Genomic DNA, 13,791 nt, shown 5'->3' on the forward strand with positions numbered 1-13,791 from the left:
AAAATACCAGAGCTCTGAAGCAAGCTTCCAGAAAATTGGAACAGAAATGTCGCCACACCAAGCTGGAAGTCTTCCGACTAGCTTGGAAAGACAGCACCGTGCAGTATCAAAGAGCCCTCACTGCTGCTCGATCATCCTATTTTTCCAACCTAATTGAGGAAGATAAGAACAATCCAAAATGTATTGTTGATACTGTCGCAAACCTAACTAAAAAGCAGCATTCCCCAAGAGACGATGGCTTTCACTTCAGCAGTGATAAATTCATGAACTTCTTTGAGGAAAAGATCATGATCATTAGAAAGCTAATTATGGACTCCTCTTTAAATCTGCATATTCCTCCAAAGCTCAGTTGTCCTGAGTCTGCAGAACTCTGCCAGGACCTAGGATCAAGAGAGACACTCAAGTGTTTAAGTACTATATCTCTTGACACAATGATGAAAATAATCATGGCCTCTAAACCTTCAAGCTTCATACTGGACCCTATTCCAACTAAACTACTGAAAGAGCCGCTTCCTGTGCTTGGCCCTCCTATGTTGAACATAATAAATGGCTCTCTATCCACCGGATGTTTACCAAACTCACTAAAAGTGGCAGAAATAAAGCCTCTCTTGAAAAAGCCAAACATTGTCCCAGAAAATATAAAAAACTATCGGCCTATATCGAATCTCCCATTCCACTCAAACATTTTTTTAAAAGCAGTTGTGCAGCAACTCACTGCCTTCCTGAAGACAAACAATGTATACTAAATGCTTCAGTCTGGTTTTAGACCCCATCATAGCATTGAGACTGCACTTTTGAAGATGGTAAATTACCTTTTAATGGCGTCAGACCGAGGCTCTGCATCTGTCCTCGTGCTCCTAGACCTTAGTGCTGCTTTTGATACCATCGATTACCACATTCTTTTGGAGAGATGGGAAACCCAAATTGGTCTACACGGACAAGTTCTGGCCAGGTTTAGATCTTATCTGTCGGAAAGATATCAGTTTGTCTCTGTGAATGGTTTGTCCTCTGACAAATCAACTGTACATTTCGGTGTTCCTCAAGGTTCCATTTTAGGACCACTATTGTTTTCACTATATATTTAACCTTTTGGGGATGTCATTCGAAAACATAATGTTAACTTTCACTGCTATGCGGATGACACACAGCTGTACATTTCAATGAAACATGGTGAAGCCCCAAAATTGCCCTCGCTGGAAGCCTGTGTTTCAGACATAAGGAAGTGGATGGCTGCAAACGTTCTACTTTTAAACTCGGACAAAACAGAGATGCTTGTTCTAGGTCCCAAGAAACAAAGAGATCTTCTGTTGAATCTGACAATTAATCTTGTTGGTTATACAGTCGTCTCAAATAAAACTCTGAAGGACCTTGGCGTTACTCTAGAGACTGATCTCTCTTTGACGAACATATCAAGATTGTTTCAAGGACAGCTTTTTCCATCTGCGTAACATTGCAAAGATCAGATTTTATGTCCAAAATTGTTGCAGAAAAACTAATCCATGATTTTGTTACTTCTAGGTTAGACTACTGCAATGCTCTACTTTCCGGCTACCCGGACAAAGCACTAAATAAACTTCAGGTAGTGCTAAATACGGCTGCTAGAATCCTGACTAGAACCAAAAACTTTGATCATATTACTCCAGCGCTAGCATCCCTACACTGGCTTCCTGTTAAGGCAAGGTATGATTTCAAGGATTAACTGATAACCTACAAAGCATTACATGGGCTTACTCCTACCTATCTTTACGATTTGATCCTGCCGTACATACCTACACGTACGCTACGGTCACAAGACACAGGCCTCCTAATTGTCCCTAGAATTTCTAAGCAAACAGCTGGAGGCAGGGCTTTCTCCTATAGAGCTCCATTTTTTCGGAATGGTCTGACCGTGCTGCTGCTCCAGTTTCAACTGTTCTGCCTTATTATTATACGACCATGCTGGTCATTTATGAACATTTGAACATCTTGGCCATGTTCTGTTATAATCTCCACCCGGCACAGCCAGAAGAGGACTGGCCACCCCACATAGCCTGGTTCCTCTCTAGGTTTCTTCCTAGGTTTTGGCCTTTCTAGGGAGTTTTTCCTAGCCCCCGTGCTTCTACACCTGCATTGCTTGCTGTTTGGGGTTTTAGGCTGGGTTTCTGTACAGCACTTTGAGATATCAGCTGATGTACGAAGGGCTATATAAATCAATTTGATTTGATACCCATGTGAGAGACGCAGATTCGGTATCAACCTTTCAGTCTTTACTGAGGACTTATCTCTTCAGTAGGTCTTATGATTGAGTGTAGTCGGGCCCAGGAGTGTGAAAGTGAAAAGAAAGGCACTGGAGCAACGAACCGCCTAGCCGGTTCCCCTCTCTCCACTGGGATTCTCTGCCTCTATTACAGGGGCCGAGTCATTGGCTTATTGGTGCTCTTCCATGCCGTCCCTAGGAGGGGTGCGTCACTTGAGTGGGTTGAGTCACTGATGTGGTCTTCCTGTCTTCACCTGTCTTATCCAGTGTCCTGTGTGATTTTAAGTATGCTCTCTCTAATTTTCTCGTTCTTTCTCTCTCTCGGAGGACCTGAGCCCGAGAACCATGCCTCAGGACAACCTGGCATGATTACTCCTTGTCGTCCCCAGTCCACCTGGCCGTGCTGCTGCTCCAGTTTCAACTGTTCTACCTGCTGCTATTGAACCCTGACCTGTTCACTGTGATTACTATTATTTGACCATGCTGGTAATTTATGAACATTATAATCTCCTCCCGGCACAGCCAGAAGAGGACTGGCCACCCCTCACAGCCTGGTTCCTCTCTATATTTCTACCTAGGTTTTGGCCATTCTAGGGAGTTTTTCCTAGCCACCGTGATTCTACAACTGCATTGCTTGCTGTTTGGGGTTTTAGGCTGGGTTTCTGGACAGCACTTTGATATATCAGCTGATGTACGAAGTGCAATATAAATACATTTGATTTGATTTGATACAACTACTATCATCACCAGACCAAACCTGGGACCCTGGTTAAATTTCTACTACTACTTTCACCGCCAGACCAAACCTGGGGATCTGGTTATAAACTTTAATAATACTTCTACTATCACCACCAAACCAAACCCGGGGCCCTGGTTATATGAACTCTAATAATACTACAACGATCAGAACCAGACCAAACCTGGGAACCTGGTTATAAACTCGAATACTACTACTACTATCACCACCAGACAAAACCTGGGCCCCTGGTCATAAACTCTTTTACTACTACAACTATCACCAAAGACCAAACCCGGGGACTTGTTTATCAACTCTAAAACTACTACTACTATCACCACCAGACCAAACCTGGGGCCCTGGTTATAAACTCTAATACTACTAATATCACCACCGGACCAAACCTGGGGCCCTGGTTATAAACTACTAATACTACTACTACGATCACCACAGACCAAACTTGGGGCCCTGGTTATAAACTACTAATACTACTACTACGATCACCACAGACCAAACCTGGGGCCCTGGTTATAAACTACTAATACTACTACTACTACGATCACCACAGACCAAACCTGGGGCCCCATTTATAAAATCTAATACTACTACTATCACCAAAAGACCAAACCTGGGGCTCTTTTTATTAACTCTAATACATCTACTACTATCACCACCAGACCAAACCTGGGAATATGGTTAAAAGCTCTAAAACTACTACTATGATCACCACCAAACACAAAGCTGGGGCCCTGGCTATAAACTCAAATAATGCTACTACTTTCACCGCCAGACCAAACCTTGAGAGCATGGTTATTAACTCTACTACAACCACTGCTATCACCACTAGAGCAAACCTGGAGCCCTGGTTATAAATTCTAATACTACAACTATCACCACCAGAGCAAACCTGGGGCCCTGGTTATAAACTCTAATACTACTACAACTATCACCACCAGACCAAACCTGGGGCCCTGGTTATAAACTCTAATACTACTACAACTATCACCACCAGACCAAACCTGGGGAGACTGGATATAAATTCTAATGCTATTATTACTATCACCACCATACCAAACCTGAGGCCTCTGTTATAAACTCTAATACTACTACTACAATCATCTCCTAACCAAACCTGGTGCCCTGGTTATAAACTCTAATACTACTACTACGATCACCACCAGACCAAACCTGCGAACCTGGTTATAAATTCCAATACTACTACAACTAACACCACCAGACAAAACCTGGGGCTCTGTTAATAAACTCTAATACTACTACCACAATCAGAACCAGACCAAACCTGGGGCCCTGGTTTTAAACTCTAATACTACAACCACAACCAGATCAAACCTGAGGCATTTGTTATAAACTCTAATATTACTACTTTCACCACCAGACCAAACCTGGGGCCCTGTTTATAAACTCTAATACTGCTACTACTTTCACCACCAGACCAAACCTGGGGCCCTGTTTATAAACTCTAATACTACTACAACTATCACCACCAGACCAAACCTGGGGCCCTGGTTATAAACTCTAATACTACTACAACTATCACCACCAGACCAAACCTGGGGCCCTGGTTATAAACTCTAATACTACTACAACTATCACCATCAGAGCAAACCTGGGGCCCTGTTTATAAACTCTAATACTGCTACAACTATCACCACCAGAGCAAACCTGGGGCCCTGGTTATAAACTCTAATACTACTACAACTATCACCACCAGACCAAACCTGGGGCCCTGGCTATAAAATCTAATTTATCCCATAATGGATCCAAAAGAATGAAGCCTTGGTCTTAGCTACATGTCACTGTATACATGTCAAACCACATGCCAACCTAGTTACAGTACATAACACTGTCAGAAGTGAGAGCTACAAGGGTACATGGTCATGTCAGTTGTTATGACAGCATTGTGTAGGCATTATACAGTGCATTCAGAAAGTATTCAGAGCCCTTGACCTTTTCCACATTTTGTTACTTTTCAGCCTAATTCTAAAATGTACTAAATAAAAAGGAATCCTCATCAATCTACACACAATATCCCATAATGACAAAGTGAAAACAGGTTTTAAGATTTTTTTCAAAGGTATTACAAAATATATATATATATATATATATATATACCTTATTTACATAAGTATTTTGACCCTTTGCTATAAGACTCGAAATTCAGATCAGGTGCATCCTGTTTCCATTGATCATCTTTGAGATGTTTCTACAACTTGATTGGAGTCCGCCTGTGGTAAATTCAATTCATTGGACATGATTTGGAAAGGCACACACCTGTCTATATAAGATCCCACAGTTGACAGTTCATATCAGAGCAAAAATCAAGCAATGAAGTTGAAGGAATTGTCCGTAGAGAACACAGTGGCCTCCCTCATTCTTAAATGGAAGAAGTTTGGAACAACCAAGACTCTTCCTAGTGCTGGCCACCCAGCCAAACTGAGCAATCGGGGAAGGAGGGCCTTAGTCAGGAAGGTGACTGACAGAGCTCCAGAGTTCCTCTATGGAGATGGGAGAAGCTTCCAGAAGGACAACCATCTCTGCAGCACTCCACCAATCAGGCCTTTATGGTAGAGTAGCCAGACGGAAGCCACTCCTCAGTAAAAGGCACATGACAGCCCGCTTGGCGTTACCTAAAGGACTCTCAGACCATGAGAAACAAGATTCTCTGGTCTGATGAAACCAAGATTGAACTCGTTGGCCTGAATGCCAAGCATCACATCTGGAGGAAACCTGGCACCATCCCTATGGTGAAGCATGTTGATGGCAGCATCATGCTGTGGGGATTTTTTTCAGGGGCAGGGACTGGGAGACTAGTCAGTGTCATGCAGGTGAATGAGGACCCAAAAGCGACTTGGCGAAAACAGAGTCTTTAATCCAGTAAAGTAATTCTACAAACATAAGACATAATTCCACTCGTAATGACGAGAACAGACTGGAGACTCGATCAAGAACTGCAGGTTGCCTCGGGAAGGCACTTGAACCTAGCAGACTCAGACACCTGCTCTCCACGCAGCATCTGAGGGAAACACGACACGACACGACACAGACACAGCACGGTGAACAATAGACAAGGATCCGCCAGGACAGGAACGGAAAACAAGGGAAGAAATAGGGACTCTAATCAGGGGAAAAGATAAGGAACAGGTGTGGGAAGACTAAATGATTGATTAGGGGAAATAGGAACAGCTGGGAGCAGGAACGGAACGATAGAGAGAAGAGAGAGAGGAAGGGAGAGAGAAAAAGGGGAACGAACCTAAAAGACCAGCAGGGGGAAAATGAACAGAGGAAAAGCAAAATGACAAGACAATCTAAGACAAAACATGACAGTACCCCCCACTCACCGAGCGCCTCCTGGCGCACTCGAGAGGAATCCTGGCGGCAACGGAGGAAATCATCAATGAGTGAACGGTCCAGCACGTCCCGAGACGGAACCCAACTCCTCTCCTCAGGACCGTAACCCTCCCAATCCACTAAGTATTGGTGACCCCGTCCCCGAGAACGCATGTCCATGATCCTACGTACCTTGTAAATAGGTGCGCTCTCGACAAGGACGGGAGGGGGGAGGGAAGACGAACGGGGGTGCGAAGAAAGGGCTTGACACAGGAGACATGGAAGACAGGATGGACGCGACGAAGATGTCGCGGAAGAAGCAGTCGCACAGCGACAGGATTGACGACCTGGGAGACACGGAACGGACCAATGAACCGCGGAGTCAACTTACGAGAAGCTGTCGTAAGAGGAAGGTTGCGAGTGGAAAGCCACACTCTCTGGCCGCAACAATACCTAGGACTCTTAATCCTGCGTTTATTGGCGGCTCTCACAGTATGTGCCCTGTAACGGCAAAGTGCAGACCTCACCCTCCTCCAGGTGCGCTCACAACGTTGGACAAACGCTGAGCGGAGGGAACGCTGGACTCGGCAAGCTGGGAAGAGAACAGAGGAGGCTGGTAACCCAGACTACTCTGAAACGGAGATAACCCGGTAGCAGACGAAGGAAGCGAGTTGTGAGCGTATTCTGCCCAGGGAGCTGTTCTGCCCAAGACGCAGGGTTTCTGAAAGAAAGGCTGCGTAGTATGCGACCAATCGTCTGATTGGCCCTCTCTGCTTGACCGTTAGACTGGGGATGAAACCCGGAAGAGAGACTGACGGACGCACCAATCAAACGACAGAACTCCCTCCAAAACTGTGACGTGAATTGCGGGCCTCTGTCTGAAACGGCGTCTAACGGGAGGCCATGAATTCTGAACACATTCTCGATGATGATTTGTGCCGTCTCCTTAGCGGAAGGAAGTTTAGCGAGGGGAATGAAATGTGCCGCCTTAGAGAACCTATCGACAACCGTAAGAATCACAGTCTTCCCCGCAGACAAAGGCAGACCGGTAATGAAGTCTAGGGCGATGTGAGACCATGGTCGAGAAGGAATGGGGAGCGGTCTGAGACGACCGGCAGGAGGAGAGTTACCCGACTTAGTCTGCGCGCAGTCCGAACAAGCAGCCACGAAACGGCGCGAAATCACGCTCCTGAGTCGGCCACCAAAAGCGCTGGCGAATAGACGCAAGAGTGCCTCGAACACCGTGATGACCAGCTAACTTGGCAGAGTGAGCCCACTGAAGAACAGCCAGACGAGTGGAAACAGGAACGAAAAGGAGGTTACTAGGACAAGCGCGCGGCGACACAGTGTGCGTGAGTGCTTGCTTAACCTGTCTTTCAATTCCCCAGACTGTCAACCCGACAACACGCCCATAAGGAAGAATCCCCTCGGGATCAGTAGAAGCCACAGAAGAACTAAACAGACGGGATAAGGCATCAGGCTTGGTGTTTTTGCTACCCGGACGGTAAGAAATCACAAACTCGAAACGAGCGAAAAACAACGCCCAACGAGCTTGACGGGCATTAAGTCGTTTGGCAGAACGGATGTACTCAAGGTTCTTATGGTCTGTCCAAACGACAAAAGGAACGGTCGCCCCCTCCAACCACTGTCGCCATTCGCCTAGGGCTAAGCGGATGGCGAGCAGTTCGCGGTTACCCACATCATAGTTGCGTTCAGATGGCGACAGGCGATGAGAAAAATAAGCGCAAGGATGAACCTTATCGTCAGACTGGAAGCGCTGGGATAGAATGGCTCCCACGCCTACCTCTGAAGCGTCAACCTCGACAATGAATTGTCTAGTGACGTCAGGAGTAACGAGGATAGGAGCGGACGTAAAACGTTCTTTTAGAAGATCAAAAGCTCCCTGGGCGGAACCGGACCACTTAAAACACGTCTTGACAGAAGTAAGAGCTGTGAGAGGGGCAGCAACTTGACCGAAATTACGAATGAAACGCTGATAGAAATTAGCGAAACCTAAAAAGCGCTGCAACTCGACACGTGACCTTGGAACGGGCCAATCACTGACAGCTTGGACCTTAGCGGAATCCATCTGAATGCCTTCAGCGGAAATAACGGAACCGAGAAAAGTAACGGAGGAGACATGAAAAGAGCACTTCTCAGCCTTCACGTAGAGACAATTCTCTAAAAGGCGCTGTAGAACACGTCGAACGTGCTGAACATGAATCTCGAGTGACGGTGAAAAAATCAGGATATCGTCAAGATAGACAAAAACAAAGATGTTCAGCATGTCTCTCAGAACATCATTAACTAATGCCTGAAAAACAGCTGGCGCATTGGCGAGACCAAACGGCAGAACCCGGTACTCAAAATGCCCTAAAGGAGTGTTAAACGCCGTTTTCCACTCGTCCCCCTCTCTGATGCGCACGAGATGGTAAGCGTTACGAAGGTCCAACTTAGTAAAGCACCTGGCTCCCTGCAGAATCTCGAAGGCTGATGACATAAGGGGAAGCGGATAACGATTCTTAACCGTTATGTCATTCAGCCCTCGATAATCCACGCAGGGGCGCAGAGTACCGTCCTTTTCTTAACAAAAAGAACCCCGCCCCGGCCGGAGAGGAAGAAGGCACTATGGTACCGGCGTCAAGAGACACAGATAAATAATCCTCGAGAGCCTTACGTTCGGGAGCCGACAGAGAGTATAGTCTACCCCGAGGGGGAGTGGTCCCCGGAAGGAGATCAATACTACAATCATACGACCGGTGAGGAGGAAGGGAGTTGGCTCGGGACCGACTGAAGACCGTGCGCAGATCATGATATTCCTCCGGCACTCCTGTCAAATCGCCAGGTTCCTCCTGAGAAGTGGGGACAGAAGAAATGGGAGGGATGGCAGACATTAAACACTTCACATGACAAGAAACGTTCCAGGATAGGATAGAATTACTAGACCAATTAATAGAAGGATTATGACATACTAGCCAGGGATGACCCAAAACAACAGGTGTAAAAGGTGAACGAAAAATCAAAAAAGAAATAGTCTCACTGTGGTTACCAGATACTGTGAGAGTTAAAGGTAGTGTCTCAAATCTGATACTGGGAAGATGACTACCATCTAAGGCAAACATGGGCGTAGGCTTGTCTAACTGTCTGAAAGGAATGTCATGTTTCCGAGCCCATGCTTCGTCCATGAAACAACCCTCAGCCCCGAGTCAATCAAGGCACTGCATGTAGCACCCGAACCGGTCCAGCGTAGATGGACCGACATAGTAGTACAGGATCTAGATGAAGAGACCTGAGTAGTAGCGCTCACCAGTAGCCCTCCGCTTACTGATGAGCTCTGGCCTTTTACTGGACATGAATTGACAAAATGTCCATCAAATCCGCAATAGAGGCACAGGCGGTTGGTGATCCTCCGTTCCCTCTCCTTAGTCGAGATGTGAATACCTCCCAGCTGCATGGGCTCAGTCTCTGAGCCAGAGGAGGGAGATGGTTGCGATGCGGAGCAGGGAAACACCGTTGACGCGAGCTCTCTTCCACGAGCTTGGTGACGAAGATCTACCCGTCGTTCTATGCGGATGGCGAGAGCAATCAAAGAGTCCACACTGGAGGGAACCTCCCGAGAGAGAATCTCATCTTTGACCACTGCGTGGAGTCCCTCCAGAAAACGAGCGAGCAGCGCCGGCTCGTTCCAGTCACTAGAGGCAGCAAGAGTGCGAAACTCTATAGAGTAATCCGTTATGGATCGATCACCTTGGCATAGGGAAGCCAGGGCCCTAGAAGCCTCCCTACCAAAACTGAACGGTCAAAAACCCGAATCATCTCCTCTTTAAAGTTCTGGTAATTGTTTGAACAATCAGCCCTTGCCTCCCAGATAGCTGTGCCCCACTCTCGAGCCCGGCCAGTAAGGAGTGAAATGACGTAAGCAACCCGAGCTCTCTCGCTAGAGTATGTGTTGGGTTGGAGAGAGAACACAATATCACACTGGGTGAGAAAGGAGCGGCACTCCGTGGGCTGCCCGGAGTAGCAAGGTGGGTTATTAACCCTAGGTTCCGGAGGCTCGGCAGGCCAGGAAGTAACAGGTGGCACGAGACGAAGACTCTGGAACTGTCCAGAGAGGTCGGAAACCTGAGCGGACAGGTTCTCCACGGCATGGCGAGCAGCAGACAATTCCTGCTCGTGTCTGCCGAGCATGGCTCCTTGGATCTCGACGGCAGTGTTACGAACGTCTGTAGTCGCTGGGTCCATTCTTTGGTCGGATCCTTCTGTCATGCAGGTGAATGAGGACCCAAAAGCGACTTGGCGAAAACAGAGTCTTTAATCCAGTAAAGTAATTCTACAAACATAAGACATAATTCCACTCGTAATGACGAGAACAGACTGGAGACTCGATCAAGAACTGCAGGTTGCCTCGGGAAGGCACTTGAACCTAGCAGACTCAGACACCTGCTCTCCACGCAGCATCTGAGGGAAACACGACACGACAGGGCGATACACAGACACAGCACGGTGAACAATAGACAAGGATCCGCCAGGACAGGAACGGAAAACAAGGGAAGAAATAGGGACTCTAATCAGGGGAAAAGATAAGGAACAGGTGTGGGAAGACTAAATGATTGATTAGGGGAAATAGGAACAGCTGGGAGCAGGAACGGAACGATAGAGAGAAGAGAGAGAGGAAGGGAGAGAGAAAAAGGGGAACGAACCTAAAAAGACCAGCAGGGGGGAAAATGAACAGAGGGAAAAGCAAAATGACAAGACAATCTAAGACAAAACATGACAGTCAGGATCGAGGGTAAGATGAACGAAGCAAAAAACAGAGAGATCCTTGATGAAAACCTGCCCCAGAGCGCTCAGGACCTCAGACTGGGGAGAAGGTTCACCTTCCAAAAGAACAATGACTCTAACCACATAGCCAAGACAACGCAGGAGTGGCTTCGGGACAAGTCTCTGAATGTCCTTGAGTGGCCCAGCCAGAGCCCGGACTTGAACCTGAGTGAACATCTCAGACCTGAAAATAATTGTGCAGTGACTATCCCCACCCAACCTGACAGAGTTTTAGAGGATCTGTGGAGAAGAATGGAAGAAACACCCCAAATATAGGTGTGTCAAACAGGTGTGTCATACCCAAGAAGACTCAAGGCTGTAATATCTGCCAAAGATGCTTCAACAAAGTACTGAGTAAAGGGTCTGAATACTGTAAATGTTTAAAAATAATCATATTTGCCAACATTTCTAAAAACCTGTTTTTGCTTTGTCATTATGGCGTATTGTGTGTAGATTAATGAGGGGATAAAAAAAATTAAATCCATTTTAGAATAAGGCTGTAACGTAACACAATTTGGAAAAAGTCAAGGGGTCTGAATACTTCCCGAATGCACTGTATATAAAGCCATTATGACATCCCTTTCGCAACACACTGAAGCTCACTCCTCCTGTCCTCTCCAGCCTATTCTGGAGCAGAGAAAGGAAATCAGTGTTATGTTGTCTCTGTGCTTCTGCAGTAATGGTATTATTTAGTCATCTTAATTCTCCTGGGCTGTCCAACAGTTATGAACAATGTAGGGCCTTACTAAGCCCATCAGCGTGGTCACATGAAGCAGAGGTCTTTTCCTGCTCCACAGACCCTACAGGCTCCTCTATCCCTCTACCTCGTTCCTTCTGCATCCTTCCTCCATCTATTTATCCATCCTCCCTCTCTCCTTCTGCATATACCTCTGCCTCTTTCTCTCTTCCTCTCTTCCTCTCTCCCTCCATCCCTCACTCACTCCATCATCTCTCTCTCTCTCTCTCTCTCTCTCTCTCTCTCTCTCTCTCTCTCTCTCTCTCTCTCTCTCTCTCTCTCTCTCTCTCTCTCTCTCTCTCTCTCTCTCTCTCTCTCTCTCTCTCTCTCTCTCTCTCTCCCTCTCTCTCTACCTCTCCCTCTCTCTCTACCTCTCCCTCCCTCCTCCTCTCTCAGTGGCGGGAGAGAGTTGTGCGTGTAATGGCGTTATTCACAGTTCATTGGTCTGTTTGAAGGGACTATCTTGATTGAGCGTTTCCCAGTGCAGGGCAGGGAAGGGTGGATTGGGGACTGTATAAAGATGTGTTGGAAGCCTGTGGAGATGGATGGGCTATGAGAACATGAACACACAGTAGGGTGCTGCCATGTTTGTCAAGCCTATAATCTAAAGACAACATTGTAAACTGGAAACAATGGCACACACAAGAGGGAAACTGACACTATACACACTCTTGAAGCATGCAGGAGATATTTTAGCTCTTTGAGAGGCTCAGTCTGTTGGAAATATTGGACATAGAAACAGCAGGCTAGCACAGATGAGTGAAATTGATAGTAAACTGGACACTGGAAAGCAAGTGGATAAGCCCCAGAGCTAGCCAGACAGAGAAAAACAGAATCAATCACGCTCTCGCTCGCTCACTTTCTCTCTCTCTATTCTCTCTCCCCCACCCACCCTCCCTCACACCTTACCCCCCACCCCCTCTCTCTCCCCCTCTCTTTCTCTCTCTCTCTCCCTCCCTGCCTCCCTAGCCCCCACCCCCCTCTCTCTCTCCCTGTCTCCCCCTCTCCTCACCCTCTGTCTCTCTCTTCTCTCCACATTCTGGTCTTCATCTTTCTCTCCTTCTAATAAATGTATGCACTGACAAAGAACCCAAAACTGCTCTGAGAAGCAGTTTACACTTCACTAATTAGTCCAAATGAACCCCAGGCAGACTTACAGTAGACGCTCACACATTACACACACAAAAACAACACATAAACATAAATGCAGTTTCTACTCTCACACCACTGATTCTGCTGCAACTCTTACACGCACGCACGCACTCACACGCACGCACTCACACACACACACACACACACACACACACACACACACACACACACACACACACACACACACACACACACACACACACACACACACACACACACACACACACACACACACACACACACACACACACACACACACACACACACACACACACACACACGAAGTGCCTCCACCTGAGGCAGAAAAGGCAACCAGAGTCGCATCGCTTTGAAGGCAGAGTAAAACCAACGCTGCAGAAAAATGCTATGGCTAGGAAACAGAGCATGATATTAACTAAGTACGGTCAGACGATACATACATGTACATATAAACAGTCACACACAACACAGGTAAAGAAGAGTCCTACTTACAGAATGAGTCAGACGATATCAGAAGCGGTGTACCATATATGTGTGTAGTAGCCAGTCAGCACAGCCCTCGACGGGCATGGAGATGGAATCCACTGGTGGGGGGGGGGGTCAGGGACGAGGGGGGGTGCGTCTACCGCGGAGGGGGACTTGTGGGGCTGTCACAGCATTCCGGATTGTTTCCGAGAAGGGGTGGGGGGCTGAGAGAGAGAGAGAGGACAAAGATGGAAGATTCCGGTACTTGAACTGTGATAGCTGGGCAACAATATTCCTTTTGGAGGTGAGGAGAAAAAG

The 13,791-nt window shown here is 47.0% G+C and overlaps 1 protein-coding gene across 4 annotated transcripts in view; it reads right to left on the reverse strand.

Moving 5' to 3' along the window:
- LOC123998078 (glutamate receptor ionotropic, kainate 5-like) overlaps positions 1-13,594 on the reverse strand; it is a 151,622-nt gene extending 138,028 nt beyond the window's left edge. For all 4 annotated transcript variants that reach the window (XR_006832220.1, XM_046302956.1, XM_046302955.1 and 1 more), the window contains exon 1: positions 13,501-13,594. The gene's annotated coding sequence lies outside the window, so the exon portion shown is untranslated. The remainder of the gene's footprint in view (positions 1-13,500) is intronic.
- Between the last annotated feature and the right edge of the window lie 197 nt (positions 13,595-13,791).

This window comes from Oncorhynchus gorbuscha, linkage group LG15 (genome assembly GCF_021184085.1).
Source record: "Oncorhynchus gorbuscha isolate QuinsamMale2020 ecotype Even-year linkage group LG15, OgorEven_v1.0, whole genome shotgun sequence".
NCBI classification, from domain to species: domain Eukaryota; kingdom Metazoa; phylum Chordata; class Actinopteri; order Salmoniformes; family Salmonidae; genus Oncorhynchus; species Oncorhynchus gorbuscha.